Here is a 12,140-nt window from a genome sequence, read left to right as displayed (position 1 = left end):
GAATATTTAGTTTCCCTGGAAAATGTTTTATGTTATGGTAAAATGTAGGCATCATAAAACAAACCATAGGTTGTTGTTTTATTTACTAAACTAAACAAAAAAAAGAATAGTCACGTTATGGAATAAAAAAAAATAAAAAAATAAAAAAAATTATATATATATATATATATATATATATATATATATATATATATATATATATATATAAAGAGGTTTCATCTCAACAGTCATCTGTTTGGCTGGTCATCATAGCTCATTCTCTGGCTAAGGAACTAAGCAAAACTAAAAGAATGCACTGACTGGATTCTGCAAACTCACAATCCAGTACAGAAAGCAGAACAAGTTTACCATTAACACACACAGGACATTAGATTCATCACTCCAAAAGCTCTGGTCATATCACTGCTGCAGAGAAAGAATGACACGCAGAAAAAAATCTGCAAAATGTCCCTCACAAGGACTGTTTAATCCCTGAGCATTTGGGCAACTGGGAGAGGCTGGTGTTTGAGCTGAATTCAAAACGCGTTCTTCACAGTGGACATACAATCACTCAAGCACACTCATACATACATACAGAGTGGGCCTGCAGAGAAGTAATATAACACCCAGAGAACAAGGTGCCACGCCTGACCGCGCCGAGTCGAGAGAGAAAAACAGACTGAGAGAGACGGACAGCGAAAGAGAAAGCGAGGAGCAGAGGAGGGTAGAAACATTATCCCACCTTCCTGCTTTGTGTGCACCAGAGAAAAGGCCTTTTAACACACATTACACAAGAGCAACAGGCTCATGTTCATGAGAAAGGCTGTGTGTGTTCGTGTGGTAAACGTGTGTAGTGACCATGGTCACTTTCAAGTGAAATCATGAGAAGTCTATTATGCAGCTATTAAGAACGAACATCAAGAAGAAGAAAAAAAAAAGAAAAGAAAAAAAGAGGAAAAAAACATACATTTACACATATATTACAGCCATGTGAATACATTACCGTTCTAAAGTTTGGGTCCCGTACGATATTTTTAAGGAAATTATTACATTAAATTGATCAAAATTGACAGTAAAGACTTCTCATTGTTACAAAAGATTTCCATTTCAAATAAATACTGTTCTTTTTAACCTATTTATTTAAAATCCTGAAAAAATTTTCCACAAAAATATCAGGAAGCAATCTTTTTCAACATTGATGATAAAAAATGTTTCTTGAGCACCAAATTAGCATATTAGAATGATTTCTGAAGGATCATGTGACACTGAACTTGTGAAGGTTTTAAGAGTTATTATTTTCAACAAACCATTTTATAGATGCGTCTTCAGACTGAACCGCAGTGAAAGTGCGTGCCGAACCGTGGGTGGAGAACAGTAGGGTTAGATTTTTTACCAACAACCGTTTCACCCCTAGTGTGTATGTTAAATATCATACCCTCAATTTCTAAGCAAAAACAAAAATGGTAATTATATAACAAAATAATGATTTATATAGTCAGTGATATATAATCTAAAAATTATAAATAAATACAATTTATTTCAAAGTACCAAAAGGACCCAATAAATATGGTTTTACCATGACAACAAAGCCATGGCAATGTCTTACTACTTCTTTGCAAGGGTCAAGTAGGTGTAGTAGACATGATGTATTCAGCCCAAGGAAACAGAGGTCCCAATGTTACAAAGCTGTCCTACAGCAAGACTCACATTTGGCCACTGTTTTGAGGTGAGGGAATCCAATGGGGGCTTGACTGACTAACCACAGAATAAAATGTCAACCCAACCCAAGTTCAAGCCATTATAATAAGCAATGCATTCCTTATTTCACAGAACAGACTTACTGTGTGGATGCATTTGACAGAACTTCAGAGAACTGTGCATGCCTTCACCCCCACCCACCTCCCACAATTCATAGCTTCTCTCCATTACATTCATATTTCTTAGGCTTTTATATGAGTCCTGCAGAAGAGCAGTGGCTATTGGCCATGACAAAGGATTAAAGAAGCTTAGTCTCTCTTTTGAGATTCCGGATTCTCTGTTGGTTTGAAAAAGGGGATTACTTCAACAAAAAAAGACCACACTTGTATCCCCCAAGTTCTTTCGGAAAAGAAACTCGGCTTTTTGTTTAAAGCCTGGTATCGATTTATTTCGAGAGGCCCATGTGGAAATGACTCTTGTTTCGAGAGTCCCTCAAACTGAGATCGGTTCTGGTATGCTTCCTGTCACATGGACGTGGTGAACAGTTTCAAAGTGCAGTTGTGGACAGAGTTGAGCAGCTGGATTCCTGGAAATCAAGGTAACTGAAGAGAGAGCGGACTGGAGCCTCTGAGGCACCGGCAGAGAGGTTGGGATTCGTGGACTCGCCCCTGTGAAAACAGGTTGCTTGCGCGTCACGGTGCCAGGTGTAAAATGCCAGCGTCTGTCGACCGTGCCTTGCCAAAATACCATCTAATCAATGATATTCAGATGCACTGCTCTTGGGACCCAAAAAAAAGCAGATTGAACAAAATTCTTCAACACCTCATTGGCGTTCCATCACATTTAGCTTCCATTAGAGTGTGTGAGAATCAAGAATAGGTTAAAAAGTGAGCAAAGCATATTACAGGAGACAAAACATCACAGATGACCTTTTAAAGGTGGTGTTAGGTGAAGTGGAAGCAATTCAGCATTTTAAAGGGAAAGTCCACTACATTTCTCAAATCTTTGCACATGACGACATGTTGCACCAGGCTTGACGCCAATGACATTACTGATTGGCAGGCCACGTTTAAATATCTTTGAAGTGTAAATATGTATGTGTAAATATGCAACAGACAGACAGACAGACAGACAATTGCAATTTAGTGAATTCCGATCTCCTCACCCTGATCTCCTTTTCATTTTATTGTAATTCGGATTCAAATTGCAAAGCCAATATAATTCAAATTCCACTCATGAAATGAAAGTCAGCCAATTCTTAAATTGATACATTTTTGGTCAGTTCACAAATTTTTTTAGAAGGCTTGGAATACAATTCATACAATCTACTGGTGCTTTTCGGAATTTAACAGTGCCTGATGACTGTATGCTTGCATTGTATGGAAAAGTTCGGCCAGGCATTTTGTTAAACGTGTTTGTGCTTTACAATAGAAAAAGTCATGCAGGTTTTTCTTCAAATTAAGATGAAAAATGTATTTTCAATTTTAGGTAAACTATACCTTTAAGCCCGTGAGCATGCCTAACACTGTGCAGAAAAACAGGGGAAAAGTATGTGATTTCTTCTGAAATTCTTTCCTTGTGATAACGCAAGAATCAGATCCATCAGTAAGGGGGTCTATGATACCGGTGAGACTGATATCAACATTGGAGTCTTATCTCTGGGCACGTTTCGCTCTCAAAGTGCCTGGAGTGCATTACAGCACAGATGAAAGAACCTGCATTTTACGCCACATTGAAATGAACACCTTAATTGCCTACAGAAGGCGTGTGCTCGGGATGACGCCAGCAAGGTTAAAACTGCAACGATAGCCGAGATTAACTTTTGAGAACACAGCAAGATGGTCTAGACAGGTGTGTCCAGGCGGCATTTCTTAAAAAAACTTCTAGTCACACAAAATCATGTAATATTCATCACATGGCAGACCTCAGAGGAGATAAACAACACATGAAAATCTGCCTCAACCACTTGACGTATCGACAATGACGGAAAGAGGTTTCAACCTGGTGCACGGCACAACAGTGACATCCTAAAAACACACTGTAGATACATACTAGCTCAAAGGTGTTTTTAAACCTGAATTTAGGTCACAGTGACTCACAGATGTAGCTCGAATAAGCATAAAAAACCTCATGACTCGTAGCAAGCCTGGCTGATGGCAAAAACGCACAGCCAGAAAGAGAGCAGCTCTACACATCCCCACACTCCCATGAGACAAAGCCCAGCGCATTCTCATACCACAGCCTTCACATGCTCCTGAGCTCTAAAAAAGGCCTGCTCAGAGACGGCCTATGAATAGAGCGCATTGTCATCCACAGGCCTTAATGTGTCCACGGTTTCATAGAGGCAGGGCCTCTGGGCTGGTGGAGCTGAATAATTAAAGAAGAGTTCTGCATTGAAAGAGTCAGGGTGCAGAGCGGCAGGCGGTCCGCTATGGCTCATGAGCCTCAATCTTTCTTTCTTTCTATCGTTCTCCATTCCAGAAGCACTAACAGCCCATGATATTGTGTTTGCCTTGGTAAAATGAGATCGTTCCCAAGTCCTTCGGCGAGGGGCTCGTCGAGTTGATGGTATGGATAACAAGCCAAGTGATCTGTCAGCATCTGTTGGAAAACATTGGAGAGGATACAAAATATCTACCCTACCATAGTTCTGTACTACATTCTAGTAGGCTGCCTACCTAGATGGCATATGCGAAGGTAGGCAGCAAACTCACTACCACACCTGAGGCAAATTCCAAGGCATTATTGTATACATAGTGGATGAATCAAGAGAAAAGTTAAAGATAAATATATAGGGCTGTCACTTTACGTTCGAAAATCGATTGCACAATCGATCGGACCAACCAACACAAGTTTCGAAAACGAAAATAGGGAATCGATTTTAACGGCCTTCTCTCGGAGCGCGTCCAGCTCGTCATGATACTCCCGCAGCGAACGCGCAACACACAGCAACTGCAGGCTCTGACAAACACACATAACAGCAAATTATCCTTCTGGATAATGTGTCTCTTTTTACTACAAAAATGTGAATTCTGCCGGTATTCAGACAGTCTCATGCATAGAGATACAGATTCGGGCTACGGTCTACAATCGCCTACGTAGGTGAAATTTGTAAACACAGCCATGTTGAAGCCTGCAGTAATGTTTTTCATTGATGTTATGGCAGTCCACTCTGCTTATTGTTTTTCGAGAATGTTGCACTCCTGTTTGTTATTTTACACGAAATTTCACGCCAATAAATCATCAGAAATATTGCTGACTTGTGCGCGTCTCAAGCGCGGCACGCCCTCTTTACGTTCGTCCTAATGCCTGTTAGTTGTCCATGGATTTGCCTATATTTGGCGTTTAAAATGGAAACGTCTTTAGACATGGTAAATCGATTTTACAATCGATTCAATGAACACTTATGTCTCAAAAAATCAAACAGGATTTTTTCACAAAAGTGACAGCCCTATAAATATACCTATATATGCATTTATAAGCTTAACAATTTAAAAATAATAATTAATTAACACTATAAATTATAACAAATAATATATACTATTTAATAAAAATGTTTAATAATACTAGTATTAAATAAAATAGTTAAATGTTAATGCTTATGAGAGTACTGTGCATTAAATGGACTATAAATATAATTATAAAAGGAATATATAAGCAAATTTTTTTTTTATAAAAGCATTCTTATTGTTCATTATTATTATTAATCAAAAAATATATTCAAGGGTTATGAGAATACTGTGTTATTAGCTTAGCAACATGTCAAACTATTGGAACTCAAAAATGAGTCAAAAGTGAGGAGACCAACAGGATTTCACGATGGGCGGAGTCAAGCGATTGGCGACTTTACTCGTCACTTGTAGTGATCACATCTGATTAAGACACAAATTATGATTTCTCTGAAAGAGATTTGAAAGAATTTAGTAAGATTTAGGTAGAAGTCAACAACATAGCTCACTATTTCCCTTGTTTTACTCTCCTTTAGCTGTCGTGGCATCTCTCTCGTTTCGTTTCTTTCTGTTTTACTTTCAACGGCTCATTTTTCTGAATTGTCCAACTTACTTCGAGAAATGTGCCCCAGAACAAAATGTAAAAATCTGTGGCAGCTAAAACTTTAACAACCCATGCTGCAGTCTCCAAAAACACAAAAGAACATTCTTTCCCAAGCTGGGAATGTGAAATTGAAAACAGTGAGTGTTAGCCAACATTTCGCCTCTTTTATTTTTTTTATTTTTTTTTGTCCGGTGGGGAGAGATCCTAAGCAGAGTGTCTTTTAAATCCAACTGCTGATATTCCAGAATTTGTCATTGATATATAAACTTGTACAAAGTCACATATTTGGCAGCTTGCCCCTGGCTGGATTCACGAGCTGCGGGTAGCGGTTGGGAAGGGCGAGTGAACACACGCAAATACCGACTACACTGAATAGTGCCGTTTTAAATGGTCTAAATAACAGAAATGCCTTTTATTCTGATTGGTCGGACAGGCATTTCAAATTACAGTTGGATTAACATCTATGCACATTCTCCATTCCACACAGATCAAACATGCGCCCCATTTGTCCAGCATTTAAACAAATGGCCTACTGGCTTTAATCAATTAAAAAAAAACTGATTTGTAAGTGAAATCCCAGCTTTGTTGTCGCAATTGATGTTTATTTGTCTGCATATGTGATGCGATCTGGGAAAACCCGTCGGATGTCGCGCTGGGCCGTTTTCAGTAAATTCCAAAATAGTTTGAATGTCAGTTTTTTGTCAAAAAATTTTTTTTCATAAAATTATTATTCTATAACATCTTTTCTCTTATCTCTGAAAATATCTTAGCAAAATTCCCTTGTTTAGTGCAGAAAAACAGCGATAGTGTCAAGCTTAAAATACTCTCTTTCTCTAATGCAATCTATGCGACCATTTTCTCTAACGCACGGCAGAGGTGAAAAAACAAAACAATCGCCGTATATCCCATACACCTGTCCGTCTCTTAACACTACAAAGATAGTTTACCTAGCCTATAAAATAAACCACATAACATGTACAGTGAATGTGTATTAGTGCGCATTTCGCGCCAATCCGGTTTAAAAAAAAGAGTGCCAAGCGTCCCGACGGTGACAGTTATTAAACCTGTTTTTCTCAAAATTCCGTTCCAGAAAATCATAGCGATCGGCCGACTTCAGATAAACATAACTTTTGCTACCAACAAGCTATGATACAAATAAAAACAGATTTGGAAAGGGATACCAGCTTCAATATGATATCAAAACCTGTAATAGGTAAAATTTCACCATGTGGTGGGTTTTCCCAGATCGCATCACATATGAACAATTATTATGTTCATTATGTGAGAAAGAGCTGAGGAGGGTAAAAAGTGGATGTTGATACTGGATACGCAAAACTACATTTACGGTTTTGAAACATTTCACTTTTTTTTTCTTTACTTGACAAGGGTTATTAGAGTAAACTAAAACCATAAAGAAATTGTTATTTAACAAAGAAAAAAAGTTAACTGAAGTAAAATAAAAACAAACTTATTTTATTTCAGCTAGTTGCCAAGATGACATTTTTTATTTCGTTTAGTTTAATATGATGTACTAAAACAACAACAACAAAAAACTGAAACTTACATAACTTCCATTTAGTTACATATCAATATAAATATTTTTTTTAACTAATAAAAATTACAAAAACAACAATAAAAACTAATTAAAAGTATTAATAAAAGAATAATTGCATCTCAGTGATACTATAATAACACTATTGTGTCTTAAATCATAAGTGTCATAAGGGGCTTTCGCGCCGGGTAGTTCTAGGAACTAGCCACCAGGGAGGTTCCCCGAGAACTAATGATTCCCTTAGGAAAATGTTCCTGGTTGCATTCGCACCGCCAGTAGGAACTCTGAAGTGACGTAAGCTGCGCTTGTTGTTGTGACTTTTATTTTGACAGCGCGGCGGACCTTTATTTTGAATGATGTCGCTGCAAACGCCTCAGCCACACATTCTCCGTGTTCATTAGTTTATGATCTGTCTAACAGTCCTGTCTAATATGTTATTAGATAGAACTGTTATACACAGAAAGTAGACACTGATAGTATATGAAAAGTTATTCGAGTATGCCGTGTGGTTGATGTCCAGTGTTGCTAGCTGAGCAGAAATACATAATCATGTTTGGCTTGGTCCCCTCAAAGTTGCGTTCTCCTAAGCGTAAAGGTTAAGAGGCCCATCTATCACTGTTTTCCATGTTCGTATAGAGTTAGTTTGTGGAGTAAATATATAGGCCATAATCTCTGTGTTTACACAGCTTTTTTTTTAAATGGCGGGTGATGGTGTTTCGCGTGCGTTCGGCCAATCAGCGTACACTTACGTCACCTTTAGTTCCTATAGTGCTGGTTTAGACCCTACTCTGAAGTAGGAGCTAAATTAGTTCCTCCAAAAGGCTTTCCTAGAACTAAAATCGTTCCTAGTTCCTGCGGTGCGAACACGCCAAAATCCGGGTACTTCCACCAATAGTTCTAGGAACTATGAAAAGGTTCCTTCGATGCGAAAGCCCCTATAAATCCTTCCCATAAATCCTGATGTACTCGTTACATCATAAGAAGAATGGCATCTACGCTAATTTTAGTGTTTTTGTTTATCCCGAGGTTTTCCCGCAGCCTGCCGGATCCAGGCTGTATCCAGATCTGATGAAGGATCTGCGCCTGGACCCGATGTCATAGCGAGGTGCTTAAGTGCCAACTAGTTTCTCCTTATGGAGGATCCCTTTACCACTCTACAGATAAAGCGTTGTCGGGAAAATTAGGTTCGCGTATCTACCCCGAAGTGATCAAATTCTGTATCAAAATGTTAAGGCCAGACAAGTAGTTTTTTAAGGCTTGGTTTGTAGGGAATTACAAACCTGCGCACATATATTCAAACGCGTAATACGCATGTGCACGCCATCAGCGTTCTCACAGGTTTCGCGTTTAAAGTCTGTGTAGAGTTTCCTGTTAAAACGGTGTTGTGTTAGCGGCCCCTTAGTTAATAATGATCATTGCGACAAAGTCAATTGAAGATTGAAGTGAATCAATCAAATTAACTTTAGCTGAAAAATAACTTTATTCAAGAACTGCTATAAAGCCAAAACAATCTCTGTTACTTTAAACTATCCTTGTATCTCTGTAAAGCCGCTTTGGAACAATCTACATTGTTAAAAGCGCTATATAAATGAAGATGACTTGACTTGACTATAATGACCAAAAATATTTATCTGCATATATATTTCCGTTTGTTCCTCACTTTATCTCATCTATTTCCATATTGTTTTAGCCTCACATTCACTCTCTGTGAGCGAAATGTTTAAAACTAGAGATGATACCGATCAAAGTGTTTCGGACAGATAAGAGAAAAGGAACGGGTCTCTAAAGGCTTGGAAACACAAGCACATTGTTCCTGAGCAGCACTGTGATGTAAACAGAGGACTTGATTGAGACCACATGACTGCATTCCTATAGCAGCTTCAGAGACACACACAGGAGATGGACAGTAAAACTGCCACGGCTGCTGCTGTCCAGCTGTGCAACCGCTGTCTGTCTGTCAGCCACGCTGCCTGTCTGTCTGTTGCAGGATCACATGACTATGACATTCTCAAAGCATGTCAGCTAATTAATATGTCAGGACAGAAAATGTGAGTGGTGCTTGCCCATGCAAAACTTCCTGCCATGACGCCGGGCAGGAGGTTGCCAGAGTTTAGCTATGCGGTTGCTAGTTGCTAGTAAGGTTTGTTAGGTGGTTGTTGGTTGGTGGCTGTTGGCTGGTGGCTCGGGTCCTTCCTTCAATGCAAGAAGATAAAAGATAAAACCAATTTTATCATCTCCCAACAAATCATAAATTAATGGGCTTTTGCACCAGGTAGTTATAGAAACTCAGTTACAGGAACTGGCCACCAGGAACGTCCCCTGAGAGCAAATATTTCCCCTAGGGCCATTTTCCACCGCCAATAGGAACTCTGAAGTGAAGCAAGCCGACCGACAGCGACGTCATTTAGGCACGGCATTCACATCGTCAACAACTCCATAGCGTAAAGCTTGAGCAGTGCCTGTACTTTGGCATCGGTCCATCATCTATCGCTGTTTTGCATGTTCGTGGAATAAGAATATGTAAACTACGTGTTTGTAAACAGCTTTTTAAGAATGGCGGGTGCTGTTGTTTCGTATGGCATGAGTTCATCCAATCAATGTACACTTACATCACTGGTAGTTCCTATTGTGCTGGGTTAGACCCTACTCTGAAGTAGGAGCTAATTTAGTCCCCCAAAATGGCGTTCCTATAACTAAAACCATTTTCCAGTTCTTGCGGTGCGAACACGCCAAAAAGTGGGTACTTCCGCCAATAATTATAGCCTAGGAACTATGAAAACATTCCTGCAAAACCCCTGAAAAACGCACATTTCAACAAGCAATATGAGCTTGAGAAATAGCAAAAGTGATGCTTGCTTCACACTACAGGGTTCAGTAAGATTTCATTTTTTCCATCCATCCATACAATTAAATATTGCATCGTCTTAAAATAACTTCTTTTGTGTTCTGCAGAAGGCGTCAATTCTGAAGCACTAGTGTTGCCAAACAAACCTTTTTCCGGAACACTCATTGGTCAGATAAACAGATAGTCTGGCCCCGAACTCACACCATTGGTTGAGTCAATGTTGCTGTAGTCGGGACATTCAAACATACAGAGCACTGTTTTAATAGTGACATCATGTTTATGCTTTTTAACAGAATCAACCTACGAATGTCATGCTTACAGCCATCTCTGTATATGAAGCTGGGATAGGAGCAAGTACGCATAATGAAACAATTACACACTTCAGCTTTAAGACCTGAATGTTGCAGATTTCTTCAGAAGGGTTCAAGATTTCCATCTGAAACAAATCGAGCCTCTTCTCTATGTATAGTTATCAAGGTTCACTAAGGGCAACACAGACATCTGTTACGTTTTAACACCAAACTGAACACATGTGCAATCTAATGTGGTAAAATATTTCACTTATTAAACTCATTCAACGCCACTTTCACCTCCATTTACGAGTGTATCAATGCTTAACGGCTGAGTTAGAGCCCTTAGTCCGAGTAGTTACCCTAAAACACAAGAAAAAAAAGTTTAGTGCTGGAGCTATTTGTAGGAGGCATTTGAAAATCCTGACAAAGACTCTCCAAGCCAGCCAGCCAGCAGTGTTTTCTTCATCTAGCTCAAAAATAAACAATGTCCGAGTTACATCCTCAAAACCGGGACATGCTTTTAGCTGCTATAAGGAAGCAAATTATGTTATTTCAGGAGCGCATTATTTACGGCATTATGAAACACCAGGTATCTTTCTGTCTATTTACTTGGCACATTTTTCTGTAATCAGAGCAGACAGGAGGTTTGAAGGAAATAAGCTTACACCTTTCGCTTAGTGACAGGGTTAAAGGTCAATGTGAGCCGGATGTGGTTGCAGAGTGGTCAGCGGGCCGAGCAGGCGCTCTTCTGAGGCAGCTGTGTTCTCGAATGAGGGTTTGGTTACAAATACAGCATTAAGTTACAGCCTGATAACACGGTCATATGGCAAAAAATATGCACTCAATTCCCTGTATAAGAAATGCCTTCCAAGAGCGGGAAGAGATTTAGCTTCACTGAAGCTGTGGAGCAAGTCAGCAAGGTGTGAAATTGTTTACTGCCTTTCATAAAGCTATAAGTGGCTTCTACACTAATAAATGGTGCAAGTTTGAACATTTATTAAGTGGCTGTGGGTTTATGAATAAAATCTAGCTTGGATTAGTATGAAATGTAATGGTTAGAGCTTGTTCTTGCGTCTCCCTCCTCTTCGATGGCTCCAGTTATGCTACGTCGGACTGATTTCTACAAGATTATCTCGTAGGCATTCTATGACATTTTTCAAACAGTCACAACAACGGGAAAAAAATGATAATCCATGCATAACATGTGGAAAAACTGGATGTGAACAGGCATGTACAGAACTTGTGTAACTTTAGTCTCAGTATCATCTCATTAAGAAAGGTTACAGCACATGAAACATATGCTAACAGGATTTTGAAGTCTCTCGTGCGATCGTAATTTGTACGTGCTTGTGAAATACAATATGTTTGTTTAGGCAAAGAAAAAAACAACTTTGTCAGACCAATCCTCTCTATTAGATCTTAACATCTGTTTTGAGTGGGGGGTCACAGGGTCAACAGACAACAGTGATTGGATGAAAGTGGCGGATAAACAGTTTGGAGGTCAGTAGGATGACATAATCCCACAAGGCTAACTGCAGTCAAAGAAGATTTGTGGTAATAGATCTCCTTTATCACGCTTCATGAAAACGCAAGTGCGAGTTCGCTTTCTTAGTGTATCTCATGAAACCAAGTCTAGTTTATAGTGCACCCCAAAATCAAAACCCTAATTTTGAAGGTACTTAAGCACATTTTTGCCTACAAAACTATATTGTAAATTGTA

At 39.1% G+C, this 12,140-nt stretch overlaps 1 protein-coding gene across 7 annotated transcripts in view; it reads right to left on the bottom strand.

Moving 5' to 3' along the window:
- dip2ca (disco-interacting protein 2 homolog Ca) overlaps positions 1 to 12,140 on the bottom strand; it is a 101,554-nt gene that overhangs the window by 81,268 nt on the left and 8,146 nt on the right. The window lies entirely within an intron of this gene.

This window comes from Leuciscus leuciscus (assembly GCF_965113295.1).
Source record: "Leuciscus leuciscus genome assembly, chromosome: 11".
In the NCBI taxonomy this organism is placed as follows: Eukaryota; Metazoa; Chordata; class Actinopteri; order Cypriniformes; family Leuciscidae; genus Leuciscus; species Leuciscus leuciscus.
The sequence above is the reverse complement of the archived record's forward strand: the minus strand, read 5'-3'. Positions and strand labels throughout refer to the sequence as shown.